The 19,567-nt window shown below is 40.7% G+C and overlaps 1 protein-coding gene across 8 annotated transcripts in view; it reads right to left on the reverse strand.

The window, feature by feature from the left end:
* The window catches only part of dlgap4b (discs, large (Drosophila) homolog-associated protein 4b), a 131,091-nt gene that overhangs the window by 52,810 nt on the left and 58,714 nt on the right, over window positions 1–19,567 (reverse strand). For 6 of the 8 annotated variants that reach the window (XM_006784499.2, XM_006784496.2, XM_006784497.2 and 3 more), the window contains exon 3: window positions 430–475. The gene's annotated coding sequence lies outside the window, so the exon portion shown is untranslated. Of the gene's footprint in view, window positions 1–396; window positions 479–19,567 lie in introns of all 8 variants that reach the window. The other 2 variants (XM_006784494.2, XM_006784495.2) reach the window with 2 other exon arrangements.

Below are 19,567 nucleotides of genomic sequence, written 5' to 3' on the forward strand. Positions count from 1 at the left end.
CACTGAATCTCCTGGAAAACCCACTGTAAAGTCTCAAATCCTCATCCATTATTGATAGAGCCTTAAGCCTTCCATGCACTTGGGATGACAAACTAAAACCAAAGGCGGCAAGTCCGTAGCACCATACGGAGGGAAAGGGTATTGTTTGAAATTTGAATTTCAATCGTTACTCCTGAGGAGTGTCATCCTTTGATGTCCCACCAGAATGTCTGCAAGGGATAGCAATTAGCTGCTAATAAATTAGTGTATGTCAGCGGCAAACCCTGTCCCTGATGGTTAGTGAGGTGAAGTGAGGGATAGGTTTGGGGTACAAGGTTATGACTCTGTGCATGCACGAGTGTTTGTGTACTCAATTATAACTTTCAGTCAGTTTAATTAATTTAAAAGCAACATTACCAGCGAAGCGCTGAGGTCAGCCAAGGGACTTACATTGGCAGCTCATTTCTCAGAAGCCTCGATCTGAGTTGGGGGAGCTCTTCTGGAAGATATACAAAGAAAAAATGTTTCAACATTTCTGTCTGTTATGAACTCATATAATCATGTCATGCTTTCCTTGTTAAGTGACAAGAAAACCTAAGCTGTTTTGCGACAGACACCTACACACACACACACACACACACACACACACACACACACACACACACACACACACACACACACTATACCCACGGGGAGCACACGGAGCTGAGGATAAGGCTTTGCCATGCAGCATTGCAAATCAGGACAAAATATACTGATTGTGAACCAGTGCCTGAGGGCAACTTGTATGCAGGCTCAGGCCAGCAAAGTAGCAAGCAGCTCCACCTTGTTGTCTCTGCTTTACGCCTAGTGTCCTACTTTCGCTTTCTTTTGCCTCTCCCACACCTTGGAGGATATTACAAAGGCACAGAGTTGCTTTAGGACATTTCAATCATGGCAATCTCCCACTCATTCATATTCCGGCTGGTTTTATAACACCTGCAGTGTGACAGAAACTATGACAGCGTGGGATCACAAATCTTTTGACCCCAGGCCTTTCAAAGCAGTCGTCCACTCACTGTTTTGTCCTATGTGGACTCTGTGATATAATAGACTCCACACAGAGGAGTATGATTAGTGATTGGACAAAAAAAGTCTCTCTGTGGACAGCTTTCTTTTTAATTTCATGTTGCCTTAGTTAGGAAAAGAAGAGAAGGAGTTCAAGCTTCTCACCGGACAGTACAAAAGGTCCACACTTTGACAAGTGCCATCTAAAATCCTGGGAGAACCACCCTCGAAGGTCAGACATCAAACGGCATCCCAGAACTCTTATTTTGCATTATGGATTGAGCTTCTCCTCAGGACTTCAGTGAAAAGAAGGCTTTGTTCATCAATGCCACAAGGACTAAAATATACAGTGAGTAGAAGGGCACAACCTTGGTGTTAGTATTCAGTGTGCAGAGTGTCATGCCAAGGCTTCATCCTGAAGTATGACAACTTTTGAAAATATTCTCTTTGATGTTTTTACGCATTCATGTGGGAAGCAAACAAAGAGTGTGGATGCCACACAAACAACACAAACATACAATGCAAACGAAGATACAGAACCCGCCCATAAGATCTTTCGTGCAGGTTTAAAGACAACAGCGAAGTTTAGACATAAATATATATAAATAAGCTGTCAGTCAGAACTGATGAGAGTAGGTTATGTTTAAAATAGATGGGGGTAATTAAAATTCAAAATACCTTGTTTGAGCAATTTTAAATCTGGTCACCCGGATCCAGGGTTAATCTCATGAAAACGCCATAACCACATTAATGCTGCAAATCTCCGTTAGCGAGTTGACAAGCCGTGCGTGGGGCTGCACGACGTCAATGCATTAGTGCGGTTAGCCCGTTAACGCGTTAGCGCTGTCCAGCCCCGTGCACGGGGCGATCTGTGTCAACTTGATAACGGAGATTTGCGGTGTTAATACGGTTATGGCGTTAACACGGTTATGGCGTTAACGTCATTTTATCGAGATTAACGCTGACAGCACTAGTAATAAATTTCTGGCAACTTATACTATGTGGGTAAGTTTTAGAGAGAAATGCATGCCACATCTGCATTTCCATCAGTGCGACAACAGGCCTGTGAGGAAACAGTAGTTATTTTAAATTAAAACATTGACCAATGACTTTAATATTCAGAATTGAGACCGTGTAATATTATAACTCTGTTGATCAAAAGAGTTATGTTTTCTCAGCCACGATGCCTTTTTGCACACGTAAACTGTAATTCTTTCAGACATTTGAATGCACGGAACCGTGAACTAACTGAGCTGGTTTCCTTCCTGTAACCTCAAAGTGTTACATATTTCCATGGGCAAAACAATGTTAGTGGTGACCCCTGACAACCTCAACATCTTGTCATACTCCCAAGTAGCAGAAAAATAGTAGAACCTATTAAGGCAATGTCAAAATGGCAAGTTATTTCTGAGCAGATTATCAAACTAATGGATGAGTTTAAAGTTGCTTGACAGCATGGGAGTGTCCCTGTTGCTGGCATCAATAACATGATACAGCAGGCTTCAGCCACATTCAGAGGTGGACCCTTATAGAAAATGCCATGTTCCTAAACCACAACTCAGAAGCGGCTACAGACACAGCATTGGGCCTTGAACATCCACAATCATTGTGAAATATGTAAAAAAAACACACACACAGAGGTTAGCTTTGATTTTCAGGACAGAATCAACAAACACAAAACTCAAAAGTGCTGTGACCTTTTCTGATAAAATGTCAAGAAAAATTGCAAAGATGCAAACACACACACACACACGCACACACACACACACACACACACACACACACACACACACACACACACACACACACACACACCTCTTAACAGTGTTAAAGGTCATTTCGTATTGGCTGTAAAGTGTTATTCAAAAGAATCTAAATGGCAAGAACAAGAACATAACCAAACCTGGCCCCTAACAAGAACAATCACCAGTATGGATTGCAGTTATTTTGACACAGAGTAAAAAATGTACCTACAGCTAATGTTTATGGTAAAGCTGATTCTTCTTCATGTTTCTCATGTGCAGCCACATGCACCTTAAGGATTTCTTCAACTCACTGAGAGAAAAGACACATCTACACAACTTTAAAACCATTCACAGAGCACAGATGAACTTGAATGGAAGACAAATGAACTTTATGGAGTTTTATGCATTGAATTGTGAATGGGATTCATGCCAAACCACTCTTGCCTTGCTTCACTGCGCACTGCAAATTTGAAGGATTAATGTCAAAATGCACTTCACAGCACCAGGTTTGTTGGGGGCCAGAGTGAGATGAATTAGAAATGAGATTAGAAAACCGATTGAGGCGTCAGACTGGAGGGATGTGCTGATTAAGCTCTTCATTTATGGAATGCATTATAAATATCTGCTTTGGGAAATCTCTCCAGTGGGTGGAATGCATTGAACTGAACGTATGCAGAGGAATTTGTGATTATTAAGTTGGGCTAAATTAAGTCAAGTCAAGTCAAGTCATCTTTATTTATATAGCACATTTAAAAGACATCAAGTGTCGGCCAAAGTGCTGAACAGAGGGATAATATAATAAAAGAATTAAAATAGAAAGAAAACATTTAAAAAAAAAAAAGAATTGTAAGACATGTAATATCAAAGAGATCCGAAAGCCTTGGAAAATAAGTAGGTCTTGAGATTCAATTTAAAGACTTCCAAGGATGAAGGGAATTTTATGAAGGGGGGGAGACTATTCCAGAGTCTCGGGGCGGCAATGGAGAAAGCCCTGTCACCTCTAGATTTGAGCTGGGAGGGTGGAACTGATAAAACCATCTGACTGGAGGAGCGCAGAGATCGAGTGGATAAGTGCAGGCTAAGAAGATCTGAAATGTAACCTGGAGCCAAACCATGGAGGGCTTTAAAAACAAATAATAAAACCTTAAAATCAATTCTATGTTTAACTGGTAGCCAATGTAGAGATGCGAGTACTGGGGTAATATTCTCTCTCTTTCTAGTACCCGTCAGGAGCCTTGCGGCTGCATTTTGAACAAGTTGCAGGCGTGACAGGCTTGAGTGACAAATGCCTAAATAGAGAGAGTTACAATAGTCAAGACGTGACGATATGAAAGCATGGATAACAGTTTCCAGGTCTTTAGATGACAGGATATTTTTGAGTTTAGAAATGCTCCTGAGTTGGAAAAAACTGCCACAAACAACTGAATTTATTTGCTTGTCCAGCTTGAGAGTGGAATCAAAAATGAAACCAAGATTTTTTACATGGGGATGTACATTAGCTGATAATGGGCCCAGATTGTTTCTTATGAGACTAATAGAGTCCTGCTTACCAAAGATTATAATGTCGGTTTTGTCATGATTTAGTTTGAGAAGGTTCAGAGACATCCAGCAATGTATGTCGCTAAGACACTCTGAGACTTTCTGCAGCGTACTATCAGCACCTGGTTTTAGAGAGAGGTAGAACTGTGTATCGTCTGCATAAGAGTGGTAAGAGATCTGGTGTTTCTGAAAAATGGAGCCTAATGGGAGCATGTATAAGGAGAATAAGACCGGACCCAGAATAGAGCCCTGAGGTATTCCACAGGTTAGTGTAGCTGGGGAAGAGTATTTGTTACCCAGCATCACAGAATATGTTCTGCTCTCTAGGTAAGAGGCAAACCATTTTAGAGCAGAACCTTGAATGCCGACACATGTCTTTAGGCGGTTTAATAGGATTGTGTGGTCGACAGTGTCAAATGCTGCGCTCAGGTCTAAAAGGATTAAAACTGTACTTTTTCCAGAATCAGCAGCTAGAAGCACATCATTGAACACCTTCAGTAGAGCAGACTCTGTGCTGTGGAAGGCCCTGAAACCAGACTGATATTTGTCCAGAATATTATGCGTGTCTAAGAATGAGGATAATTGGTGGAGGACAATCTTCTCAAGAACCTTAGACAAAAATGGCAGCTTAGAGATTGGTCTAAAATTGCCAAGAACTGACGGATCTAAACCAGGTTTTTTTAGAAGTGGCTGGACATAAATTGAGATCAATGTTTCTGATTTTGCAGGTAAATACACAAACTCGCCACTTTTTAGGTACAGTTGTTCAACTATTCCTTCAAGCAAACATCTAATCAAACAAACATCTCAGTCAGTGGCAGCAACTTAATATATTTAGGTGTGAAGACATCAAGACGACCTGCCGTTGTTCAAATGGGGGAGTGTTCAGAGAAAAAGGTGATTTAAGTGACTTGAATGTGGCATGGTTGTTGTTGTAAGATGGGCTGGTCTGAGTATTTCAGGAACTGTGCAGGAAAATCCCAGTAGATCAGCAAGTGTCTCTGAGGTTTGCAGAGAATGGTGTGAAAAACAGAAAATACCCCGGTTGCCTTTTGATGCCAGAGGTCAGAGGAGGCCAGGAGGTCAATAGTAACTCAAATGCCCCCTTGTTATAACCAAGGTATGCAAAAGAGGATTTCTGAACACATCAACACATCAAACCTTTAAACAGATGGGCTACAACAGCAGAAGACCAAACCCAGTGCAAACTGGTTTCTTGCACATGAGAGTTTATTGTACTCAAATGGCTGCCACAATCACCCGATCTCAATCCAACAGAGCACCTTTGGGATGTGGTGGAACAGGATATTTGCATCATGGATGTGAAGTCGACAAAACTGCAGCAACTGCGAGATGATATCACATCAATATAAGCCTCCGAGGAATGTCACCACGTCTCATGACAGCTAAAACATGGATTATACTTAAAACAGTTTGTTATCAGGTATAACTGTTGTGTGTTTCAGTGAAGCTTTGGTATACATGTGCACATAAACACACTACACTATACTATTGAACTACATATAAACGCTGGCCTGTATAGACCTCTTTAAGTGCTCTTGACTCTCATTGTGGTCTGAAGTGGAAGTTCTTTTTTTTTTTTTTTTTTTTTTTTTTTTTGCCTGTCCCATTTGGTTCTTTAGCCGTCAGAATTGTTGTCTGAAGACCAACAAGGATACCCAATGGATTTATTTTGCCAAATGGATCATCATGGCATTGCCGTATTGGTCCATTTGATCAACCTTTGTTTTTATTATTTATTTTATTTTATTTTCAGTTGTTACAGACGGGACAGACATGAGTGAAGGATAGGAAAGGGAGAAAGAAAGAGGAAGGAAAAGAAAAACAGAAGGGGAGAGGGACAGTGAGAAAGGGGGGGAAAAAAATATCTCCGGGATCACCTGTTGAGAGAAAAAGAGTAGAAAACAAGCAAAAAAACAAAACAAAACAAAGCAACATACTATACACAACACCATCGCATTAATCTAGCTAAGTGTAAACAGCAGCAAATACCAAATATTGAACGTTGTTGTGCAGCACGCAGGACAGACAGCGCACAATGTGCTTTGAAGTAGCAGCCAAGAAAGGTGTGATTCAAGTCTACAAACAGCGAACACCTGTGTGCACACCTGTGTGGATCGGCGCGCTTGTATTCAAATGGTTTCCCCATGTAATGGTCTGCAAGAGGATGTAGAGAGCCATAGCCCTGTCCCCCAGGGCATGAAGCAGGCATGGGGGAGATCCAGGCCCCAGACATCCAGAGGCCCCAGAGTGCAAGAGCCCAAGGAGGACCACCGGAGGGGCATCCGTGCCACCTTCATGGGAAGGGCTGAGGATCCCCAGACGAGGGGTCACCCAGTAGCCACCAGGCAGAAACTAGCGGGGGGCCGCACCGGCGTGCCCGCCGGCTCTGCCGGCAGCCAGCTGTGCCAGAGTGAACCGAGCCGCAGGCACAGAGGCCGGAGGCCCGAGGGCCCTCCGCGCCCCGGAAGAGGCCTGACCGAGCAGCAGGCGCCAGGCCCCGCCAAGTAGCCACCGGGAGTGAGCTGGCACATGACCTGAGCGCCCAGCCCCAGACACCAAGAACCAACAATGCACCGACCCCTGAGGGCATCAGTCACCGGCAGGGAGTGTGGTGAGGGGAGATAGGCCTCCACACTTGGAGGGCCTGGGAGTTCCCAGAGAGGTGGAGTCTAAGACCCGACCTGACATATAGACACAGACAAACAGGCACACACAGACACAGACATGCATTCCCACCCTCATGCACACATATACAAAAACTCAGCACTCACCCAACGTAGGAATAAACGTAAATGGACATGTACACACAATCACACTCCCCAAACATACTCTATACCCCGGGTCCAGGTATCCTCGCCCCCAGAGGGGGAAACAGCACCCAGACCCAAGAGATGTTACCCTTCCCTCCGGGGTGGAGGCAAGCAGACCGCCCCAGGCTCCGCAGCAGCAGGGAGGCCAATCGGACAGCCAGCATCTCTTCCCAGCCCCCCCGCCCCGATGGCTAGCAGAGAACGGGGGTGTGTTAAGACCCCATACCCTCCTCCTCTCGCTCAAGTGTAGTGTTGCTGCGTGTTGCTCTAAAGTGTATTTGAAGTGGAAGTTCTACAAAGTTTCCTTTGCAACCCAGAGAGACTGCTAAAGAACAAGAAAGGTTATTGCTGTGTTACTGCTCTTTTTGAAATATAACTTCTTGTTGATCTGTTGCAATACAGCTGAAATTTCCAGTTACCCAGCACATTCTGAATCCACTTTCCCCCCCATCTGCATAAAACCAAAAGCAGAAGCAGCAGCTCATAGAGGTAGGACACACCACATTCTAACTTTGAATCCAGATGCAATTTAATAAAGTTGCAGTTAATATCCACGTCTGTCCACATATGCACGAATACTAATACTTTCTATTACATTTATGAGGTCAGTGTAAATTTGGAACTTTCACTGACAGTCAGTGTACTCAAGCAAACGTTTGAGCCAAATTTAAAAATGATGATGTTTAAATCGTGAGGACATGAAATCGCACTAAACGACAGTTACTGGTAATTAACACCAGACATATGCTAGTGTTAAATAAACCATCATATGTTTGGTGTACTTTGAGTGGCTAAATGAATATAATTTGATTCATTTGTGCACTGGCAATTTCCAGCCGGTATTTAATTACGATTCGGGTCAATGCCTGTATAACAACCCTGGTTGTTAGAAATTATATTTCTATATACCTGAACTAAAACAGCAAATATCTGTTGAGGGAAATGTAATCACAGCTGTTTTACATTAATACAATCATAGGTCTCTTTAGGCACTCATCTGATGAAGTTTAATCCTTTTATTACAGAAAAAGTGCACAGACACATGAGTTACAACATGCTTATTTAGATTTAATCAAAACCTGAACCAGTTTATAAATTATACCTAAAAATAACTGCGAAAATTGTAAAGCCAAAACCTTGAGGACACTGATATTTAAAGTGTCGGGTCTTAAAATGACTCTGAGATCGAGGCTATAGATTTGAGCTGATACAGGTAAGTACATTGATGTGCTTGGATGCTAAAATTGCAAAACAGAAACAATAACATTAATACTAACACTACTGCTAATAATAAGAATAACAATAACTAAAAGCGTTCACACCACTTATCAATGTTAGACCCTGACTGGTACAGATGCCATATTGGTGGAACATTAGTTAAGTTGCGGTTTTGGATCTTTTTGAGTATTTTATTGTGAATATGTTTGCAAGCATGTGTGCCTAATGAAAGAAAATCTGCAATAATATATCGTCTGAGCAAGTTTAAATGCAAACCAAATGCAATTTTGAGCCTGGATGCACATTTGTTCAGTGCCAGGAAAATACCTAACAAATGCATACTTAAGAAGATTTGCCAAGGAAGGTTAAGAAGCATAATGTTATGCGCAATTACGCATGAAATGTAATATTCTTCAATCTCTTGTCACCATGATGACCACCTTGTTTTTTTTATGTCTACTTTATTGCAACTTTATACATACATGATAATTAATGTGAAAAATTTTGTCAATATGTCTTTGAAAAGTGCAAAAAACTATTCTTAGTCATCAGTTCTACACTATGAAATTCCAGTTCTAAGTGTCATTATCAACCACACTGATTATTCAAAGGCTCTGACTCCTTCATGGTTGTCCACTCAGTAACATAAATGTTTTAAAAAGACGTACGCTAAAGAGGAAAAGACTGATGAAAAGGCCAAGACGTGTGAGTGTCTTTAAGAAATCTGTTGAGGCATTTTGTTAAAGATGACGAGGAGGAGGATCAGGATTAGGACACTTATACAATTTGTAGTATTCAATGAGCAGATGGGAGGCAACTTAAGTGTGACTGAAGATAAATCCCAAAAAGTGAGGCGGTGTGACAACGCTTTTGGAAAGAGTCACACGCTCATTCGCAAAATCTCGGTGTGATATAATTATTCTAATGACTCAGTAGCTGGCAGCAGATCCGGCAACTGGATTAAATGTGATCTCTGCAATAATTAAAGGAGTGTGCACTCACAGCGAGGTATGTGAGTGCATATAAAACATGTGCCGACATTATCTGCACATCATTATTTATTGCTGAATTTAAAAAATTACCTTTCTGAATATCTTATCCAGGTGAAATAAAGACATTTTTGTAATCCTGCCTTGCAACTGTATGCAAAGACAGCTTTGAAAACAATTACCCTCTGACATTCTCTGATTCATGAAAAGTTATGATTAACAGATTGTCAATAAAGCTAATCAAAATTTGGAGACTAAAAAGCTGGTATATTCTTGATAGTTATTCCTAAAACAATGTCCTTGTATTTAGCATTTCAAGTCTCTGAGTTAAGAGATGCTGTCCTGCTGACAGTTTTTTAGCTGGTACACAAGGGACACATCGTGGGTAACAATCTGGGAATTGTGTAGGAAAAAAACATTACTGTAAATAAAAGATAACACGATCTGATATCCATGTGTTGGTGTTGTTCATATATCATCATCATAATGTTGGTCCAGGATTAATATTTTGCAACTGACCAGTCACTTTGCCACTCGGTTAGCATTAGCCAAGAAGACGGCTAATGCTATTAAAAACTATGACTACCAAACCAACATGTAACCTATATTTGGCTAAAGGCAAAGCAAACTTGATCATATGTTCTATTATATAAATTAATAAAGAAAACACTTTAAATGCTTACCACTTGTTCCAGAAGAGAGTTTTATATAAGCAAATAAAGTGGGGATATCAGAGACACCATATAAGATATTACTTTTATTATTATGGGGTTCAGTAAGACCCACTGAGCAGCATAACTGGGAAACATGTTAACTATTTTTTACCACTAGAGCTTTCAGATTTAAAGTTACACAGAGGCAAAATGTACACAACACTGAAAAAACAAGACAGATTCTTTGTAAAAGGGTGATTTCACATTCTCTCTTTACTGGGCAAAGTCAAAACATTCTTCAACTTGAACATGGATCCATTTAGAATATTTGGTCCTCATACAAGCTATCTGATTTCAGTGAAAGTACAGAACTCCGGTGCTCTGCAATGTATGAAAAAATGTTTGCCACTAGCATATTTTTTTCATATTCATTCTTTGAACTTCGCTGCTTTCATGCTTCAAGCGAGGGGGTGGAATACAGAAAAAGAGGGAGAGAAAGTGCTGGAAAAACAGCCGCTCAGGATTTCCTATGAGCTAAAAAGTTGCACACATGAATAAGTTGAAAATCAAATTGCTTCAGCGGATGCCAAGTTTCTGCTCTTGAAGTTTAATGAGTTTTCAGTTGGGTTCCAGTAGCTTCCATATAAAACATTAGGTCTACAGGGAATGTAGTATGGGCACTAGACAAAGATAAATTGGTCTTCCCCTTTAGTTTTTTTTTATATGATTTTGGGTTACCAGATAAGTACTTGATTACAGCAGGACCAATTTACTTCAAAAAATTACTCTCAATTTTTTCAAACGTGCCATTGACAAAATATGTATCCAGAGCAGCATGACTGAACTCAAACTCTTCTGAAAATAAATAAAAAACAACTAAAAGCAAAATTATAGTTCTACACCGATCAGCCATGACCTTACGACCACTGACAGATTAAGTTAATAACACTGATTATTTCTTCATCAAGCCAACTGTTAGTGGCTGCGATATATTAGGGAGCATTTTGTCCACAAGGTGTGTATGAAGCAGGAAAAATGGGCAAGTGTAAATGTTTGAGGAAGTCTGACAACAGCCCAACTGTGATAGTTAGAGACTCAGAACATCTCTGTCAGTATTTTTCAAAGGTGGTCCAAGGAAGCAACAGTGATGAACAACAACATGGTCAAGGCTCATTGAGACACACACATGGCAAGTGAAGGCTAGCCCGTATGGTCCGATCGACAAAAGAGCTACTGAAACGGAAATCACCAAAAAAGTTAATGCTGGTTCTGATAGAAAGATGTCAGAATGCACAGTCCATCAGAGTTTGCTGTGTATGGGGCTGCATAACCACAGACCAGTCAGGGTGTCCTTGTTGACCACAGTCCACCGCTAAAAGTGCCAATAAAGGATGCATGAGCATCAGAACTGAAATACGGAGGAAGACGGTGGCCTGGTCTGATGAATCACGTTTTCTTCTACGTCAAGTGGATGGCTGGATGTGTGCGTGTGATATCAGAATGCACTATGGGAAGAGGCAAACCGTCCGAGGCAGTGTGGCTGTTTTGGAATTCTTCAGCTGGAAACCTCGGGTCCTTTGACGCACACTACCCACCTAAGTCTTGTTATAGACCATGTAACCTTTTTATAGAAATGGTATTCCCTGATGTCTGTGGCTGTGGCTAATGCGCCCTGCCCCAAAGCAAAAATGGTTCAGGAAATATTTGAGAAGCACAACAATGAGTTTGAGGCGTTTACTTGGCCTCTCCAGAACTCAATCCAATTCCCATCTATTGGATTTGCTGTACAAACAAATCCAATTCTTGGGGGCATCTTGGAGCCAGATACCACAGCGGACCTTCAGGGAATGGAATCCGTGCCTCGACAGATCAGAGCTGCTTTGGCAAAAAAGAGGGACTAACACGATATCAGAAAGGTGGTCATAATGTTTAAATTCCACCTACAATCTGAAAATGAAAAGCCAGATATTAGTAGAAGCATCAAGTATAAAAGTTATGCTGAGGTGGCAGAACCAATCTCAGCTCAGCCATGGTCTCAGTAATGAGCTGCCCTCCCCCAGACAAAAAAGTTGTTTTTAAAAGCCTCTCGATGTCCAAATTTCAATACTATTATGGGCTCTACTCGAAGCTCTGTGATTTGAAGTCTATTTTTCACTCCTGCCTCCCCCATTCACACATGCATAATTCTTATTTCGACATCTTATTTGCACCAAACCTGTGTTAAGTTAGTGCTAATGCACACTAAAAGCTTTCCTCTGGCAAAATGACTGCATATTTTTCGTGAAGAAGACATTGCAAATTCAGTGTTTTTATCAGACATTTAGATGAACTTCATTAGAGCACTGGGTAAACAACTTTGCCTCGCTGTGCAGTGCAGTGGAAAGGCACTACTTATTTGATATATTGATTTCATTCTTCGAGAAAGTAAAAAAAAAATGTTTACTGAACTTGCACAGCTTATTTATTTATTGTGACTAAACCAAAGCCTCAAGACTGAAAGTGAAAGTTTACACGATGGTGAGACCTACTATGGTGTATGGCAACACTGACAGAAGACAGGAGATGGAGCTTGAGGTAGCAGAGCAGAAAATGCACAGATTTTATTGGGAGTAACCAGAATGGACAAGATTAGAAATCAGAGAGTCAGCTCAGGTTTGATCAGTTTGGAGACAAAGTTAGAGAGGCTAGGATGAGATGGTTTGGACATGTGCTGAGAAGGTATAGTGCATATATCCAGGATGTTGCAGATGGAAAAGAGGAAGATCACAGAGAAGAAAAACATTTACTTTGCTTGGATCATTATAATGAGAAGCTTATGACATTAATCAAATGGAACCTCCAGAGGAAAGTGGTTGTTGACAAGAAAGTTGGTTCTTTTTTATTTCCATGAATTAAATGTTACCTGACCATCAATTAGCTATCCAAATCCATTAGAGAAACCCCTAATTAAAAATAGATGAGCTTGGAAACACCAATCCCTGGTCTCATATACTCTGTTTAAGATTGGAAAGCTCTCTCTGCCAGTAAATATATGCTTTTGCATTGGTTTTTAGGTTTCATGTTGCAATATACAAATGCATTGCATTATGTATTCCATTGACATGCAAGCTACATATGGGTCTGTTTAATCAGTACACAAACACCCAAGGACCTGCTGGTAAATACCCTTATTAACTTTGGAAGTAACTCTGTGTGTTTTGAAAATGAAAGACCCTGGTGTTTGTTTTCTAATACGACTGAACATTAAATATAGTCCACACTAAGCTGCCCTCAGTGGCACATACTGGAAGCAAGAGAATCCATCTACTATGTTTCAGCTGTGGACTGTCGAGTGGCAGACGGTATAAATGGAGACTGCTGATAAAATGCAGGCTGACTGTGAAAGCAGCATGCTAACTCCGCAGGACCTGGCTCAAGAGAGAGCGAGGCACTGCCTTCAGCTAATAGACACACACAGATACACAGATGCACACACACACACTCAATGGATGCATACACCATGGAACCAAAATGCACAAGAAGCATACACAGCGACACACGTACGCAATTACACAGAAACACAGAAACATGAACCCCAGGACACACACTAGCACATTAACACAGACTCAGACACAGGACAAAAAAAGGCAGGAACTCAGAAAGCACCCGTCTCCCTTCCTGAATGTCTGTCTCTCTCAGACTGCAGCAATAAGGCAATGTTAAGAAGCTGAAGACAGACGACGGGAAATGCAGCCTCATGCATGTGGTTTACCAACCACGTAATACATGAAAACGAGCACATGCAGATCAACACAGATGACAAGCGTATAGGGCTCCACTGACAGATGGAGAGTGAGAGCAGCATAGCAGAGGGGGTAAGTATGGAGCTAGCTTGGAATGAACATGAGTGCTTTAAGAGCTCATTTACATCAGTGTATAAGTGTAAGTAGTAACAAGACTGTGCAAGTACGTACTTGAAATTGTGTGATCGAGGGTGCTAAGATGGTAATAAAAACCCTTCAAATTTAGCCTTCCACTTATTTTCATCTGAGATTCACAAGTTTGTGCTTGTGTTTTCCAAATGAATGTGTGTGCATGTGATTTTGCAGGATTATTTGTTTCAGAAGTGTTCAATGAAAGATTCACTTAAATGAATGCCAGTGTTTAAAGAGGATATCTTCCAGTGTATTTTTAATTTTTATAATAGCGTGCAAAATCTACTTTCTGATTGCCCTGGATAAACCTCTCACATTGGAGAGAATAGCAGGTTCTGCATCTGTGTAAAAATCTTTGTATGTTTGCACTGTTAATGCTACAAACAGCTAAGAGCTATTGGCTCTATGAGGCTACAGAAAAATAACTGAAGTCACAATCAATCATGTTTTCATTGCTTTTTGCAATACATAATTCCCCGTGCATGTAATAACATTATGACTGAGTTATGCCATATCAGCTACATAAATGTTGTTTTATATGTTTTCATATGTAAAATTCAGAATTTTTACGAGTAACGACACAACTCTGTGTGTGAGATCTCACCTGTGTGTGATTTTCTGTTTGATCTTTATGGATCTTATCTGCACCAGTCAACAGTTCATTTCAATGGTACTATAGTTACAGTAGATCAATTACTAACATTATTGTTGCTCTGCCCACTGCATGAATAGGTGCGTATGAAGTTCCTATGAAGCTGCAAGTGTTTAATAAACTAAATTACAGTCTTTGTCAACATTTTGCACTGTCTAAGGTTTATAGTCCAGCTTTGGTGCTGAAAATGAAAACAGTGGAAGACAAAAAATGTCTCTTTAACTTAACTTTTCTCATAATTGGTAATTTTTTAAAATAAATGTGAGCTTTAGAAGGCACTTAAAAGATGTCACACTTGACAAATCTGCTTAAACCTGAAAACAATTGATTTCTAGCAGTCGCACCTTCTCATCTCATCTGTATTTATTCCACAAATGGCTGCAAAAGTTAGTTAGTTAAAACTGAAAGCTATCACTCATAGGATTCCAGTTTTCACATCCAGAGTGAAGCCGTATGAACCCTTCCTGTCAGTTTTAAGGATCTGAGACGTTTGGGAAACAACCTGACACAGCGAGGAGTCTTTTTACTTTGCTAGCTGCGTTTTGCAACTCCCCCACCTCTTTCCACAGCTACAGTGGCAGATCCTGAGTTTATTACTTCAAGCAGAGAAGCGAACCTGATCACAAACTCCAACAGACTCTATCAGATAGAGCCAAAGTAAATATTGAACCAATTTGTCACAAGTCATGCAAACATTCTTTCATTAAAAATACATTTTTCTTCCAGACAACTCTGTAGAAAATGGAGTACCCTTACTGCTGACCTGTGTCTATTTAAGTACAACACCTCATGATATATAGCACCACATACCTCTTCCAAAATGCATTATACAAATATAACCTAGAAACATGCAATCTGACATTTGCTCACAAGCCTACACACCTTTACCGATAGCATCACATGATTCATAACCAAATGGAAAAACATGGCTCATAAACACTAACAAGAGCATAGCAGATGTTTGCATGCACTCAGTGTTTTTCTAATTAATTCCCCCTTTTCCTTCCCGTCTCTAGAAAAAAAATGTTTCTACTGAAACTACCACAAGTGTGAACTGTGACCCATTAGCAGATGTTTTAGACCAGGAAATGGAAAACCAACCATCTCACACTATTATTTAAAAGAATGAGTGCAATCAATTGTACACATGTTCATTTTAACAACAAAGGGAAAGTATAATACTGATTTTTGGACCTTCTCTGTTTGGCAAACATGATCCTGCACTTTTTGTATTATTTCATTCTGCTTCTTACATACTTCAGGTCGCTATCCTCACATCTTAGACATAATCCACGCAGTAAAAATGAAAAACAACAGAAAACTGCACAGATTTCTGTCAAATGTGGTTAGACGGACACACTGTAGCTGACTGATCATGCTCAAGGTCCTATTCTTAGCCAGAAATCCACCCTGCAGTGGAAATGTCATTAGTGTCATTTTAATTTGATGGTTGCACTGAATGAAAATGAAAAAGTTAAATGTTAACATAGCAACACAGCATACAAAATGTGGATGATTGTGATGGCAATCCATTCAATACTTGGTTAAAAATCAAACACCTTTTGACATGCGCTGCCAGAGGAAACGCAAGGTTCCTGCTCAGAATAAATGGATCCCGATGTTTAAGCTGAACCACAGAGGTGGACTGATGGACCGACAGAGCAATAGCGCTATTCCTGGAGGTACGTTAGTACGAGCAACACAAAGGTGGAGGCTGACAGACACAGTGACAGCTACTGTATGTCATGCTTAAGACATTAAGTAACCTTGTTGGCAAGTACAGCAGTGCAACAACAGGTAACAGCTTACAGCCAAACTCTATAAACAACCAAGGCAAATTCTTGTCAGAGAAGCTACAAGAGAACAATGTGCCCGCTCTGCCTCTCAGCAAGGTTGCTGAATGGCAATGTGGATAATGGTGCGTGCGCCTCAAGTTAACAAGTATTCACATCAGACCGACCGCTGTGTGTGAGTGTGCGGTGCTACTGATAACAAGATTGTTTTTGATGCAGTTTGAGGAGTATGCAATAAAAACAGCAGAGAGACATGCAGTGATTCAGTATATAAAACAATGTGTGGATGCTATTATATCACTGAAAATAATGATGCAACGTCACACCAGATATTTTCCATTATTCTTGCAGTTACCCACCATTAAATTGCGGTAGCATTTATTAAACTCTCTGCTGTCTTTATTGTGGGGTAAACCACAGGAGGCGCCTTCCAGGCCAGGGTGGGAGACATAGATTCATATGTGTAACTTAATAAGCCACATTCAATTACAGCCCGTTGACACCTATAGCATTACCAATGATGCTATTACTGCTTCTTGGATTATGGCCAAAGGTACTGCCAACAACCTGGCTATGGCCTTGATTCTCCATTTAACATCCTGTTTATTGGTTTAGAGCAGCTGCTGACGGCAAAAGCTCAAATCTCATTCTTTTCCTGCCAGTGTGATGTTGTTACAATGGACATAGCGTCACCGGGCCCTTTGTGAGCTACAGGCCAGTGGCTTGGCTATTTAAAGAGAAAGAACGGAGTACAGAAAAAAGTAGGGAGGGGGGAGGGATAAAGCCCTAACTGAAACAAATGACGTGCTCGCACCTCCTGGCAAGACGGCACAGATTTATGGAAAGCAAAAGATGGATGAGTGTCTGTGGACATGCGTGCACAAGAGGAGAGAATTGAATTTCACAGAGGCAAACAAGATGGATGGACGCATACCTAGCCACCCTATATCTCTACAGCTACCGGCGCTTATGTTTGATACCTCAGAGAGGTCAGCGAAAGGAGAGCAAGCACGTCATATTCAGCAGACAACAAGAAGGGAGGACGGGAACGCTGGAAAGTAGGACAAGAACAGGCTGGCCTACTGTAAAAGCCCATGGGAAGCTCACAGATAAAGAAAGACCACTCAGACTGACAGCAGAGTGCTGCATTTACTGAGCTGGAACAACAGCATGTTAAGACAGCAAGACAGCAGGAGTGCAGCATGTGTGTTCATCAGCTTTTATTAATGCTGTTTCTAGCGTTTATATTAGCTTGCAGCAACAATGGAGCTCACCTGTATTAAAGGTTTTTATTTTAAACTGAGCATTAACACTCTTTTCATTTTCCTAGTGGTGGTGATTTGAAGGGGTTTGCTAGCCACATGCCGTAACGGCTACCGATGCCAAAGAAATCACTGCAGGCAGGATGGAATTTTAACATTTCCAAGATTAGCTTCTGAATATATGCATGGCCATTTCAGAAGCCTGCCATGTGTCACTACCAGGCAACAGCTCTGAGGTCACTTCACTTAGATGCCTGGAACAGAAAGCATGCATAGTTGCAAATAAATCTGGCAGTTTAAAAAGTCGTTTTTCTTCAATATTTCATAAACAATCCAATTACATTTATCCTCCCATTTTCACAGTGATTATGCCAAAGAATAAGTAGCTTCAGTAAACCACTTTAAGTGAAGAAAGTGGGACAGAAGGGCACGGAGAGGAATCTAGGCTAAACACAGAATGGCTTCAATAAGATTTCCCTCTGAGTAATAGTGTCTAAATGGTCCATGTGTGCCCTGAAGTCTGCTTTGTGTTTTTCCTCCAAATAAAGATGAGAATGAAGTAGACATCTGGTCAGTCTTTGAGAACTAGCACAAACATCTGCTTCGTGTCAGCAGCAACAGGATGGTGCGCAAACTATGCTGCAGGTGTTCCTCCACGAATATTCAGATTTCTTCATACAGGAAATGGAAACAATCAGTTTATTTGGATTATTTTACGGCTTGGAAATGATTAGTAGCTGCTATTACTCAACAGTCATCTGTTAACATCTGCAGAAAAGGTTATTGCTAAATTAATTAATTTTTAAAAAAAGGGAAAGAGGAAAATGCTGTGATTAGAAATGAAATGCCAGTCACAGGGGAAAATTACAGTAAACTTTTGGAACGTAATTAGTAACCTAAAATTGGATCTGTGGAATTATGTGATTGGTTTATTGAATGCAGTGACTGTACAGAGTTGGTAGCACTTTTCCGGCAATCACTGCAAGCGGAGTTATAAAAAAGAGATATGTGCTGCATACAGATGTACAGATGGCTCTGTTCTTTGTGTGTGACTAATGTAACATTTTTCCCTCCAACTTTCTCACTTTGCTGCCTGCAAATGTAAGGCAGTATCACTACCATGTGTGCAGACGAGAGTGGGTGGTCGATTTATTAAACTATCCATGGAAGAAGTTACATAAAAATAAAAATAATAGGAAATAAATCAGCAGATATTAAAACTCCGACATTTCTTACACTTCTGTTATATATTATATATGAACCCCACTGAACTCGAGAAGAAAAAAAATAGGACAGAAGACATTACTAGAAACAGACGGAAAACTAGCAAAAAAAGCACAAGGAATAGACTCTACTCTGCTGTACAATCCAGGATACTGATAAGACTGCCTTTCAGAAGGAAAACAGGATCAGGAAAAAACAAGCTGCATGTATTTTATATATAATAGGGAGACTAATTAGATAATTAGTTATGTTAGTGCACAAAACAGACCAGAAGTAAAACTAATGCATGAAAGTGGGAGATTTCAACTAAACAGAAACCAAAGCAACTGACACAAGATCTACTGCAAAGTGATCCTATTTATGCAATTACACATCCTTGCACCTTCTTGTTCTAATTTACCAGAGTCTGAGAGAGTTTAGTACCTGGCACAATAACTGACACGCTCAAAGGCTGCTGTATCATCGTGAACTATCTCGAAGGAAAAGGTAAATGACAACAGTCAACCTTCAGGCTTCAAGCAATATCGTAATCAGCCATCAACGTGGTGCCGGTGTGTGTTTAAACATAGTTTCTCTAAGTGAAGAAGCCTAATCTGAATCAAACAGTGCTCCAAATCTCTATTTCCACATCTGTGACACAGTCCCAGGGGTCTCCTGAAAACAGCAGTGACGCGCTGATATACTTCCTCAGCTTTCTACAACAGTGTAGAGGGGGTTC

Source organism: Neolamprologus brichardi, chromosome 5 (genome assembly GCF_056152115.1).
Source record: "Neolamprologus brichardi isolate AB-2024 chromosome 5, ASM5615211v1, whole genome shotgun sequence".
NCBI lineage: Eukaryota > Metazoa > Chordata > Actinopteri > Cichliformes > Cichlidae > Neolamprologus > Neolamprologus brichardi.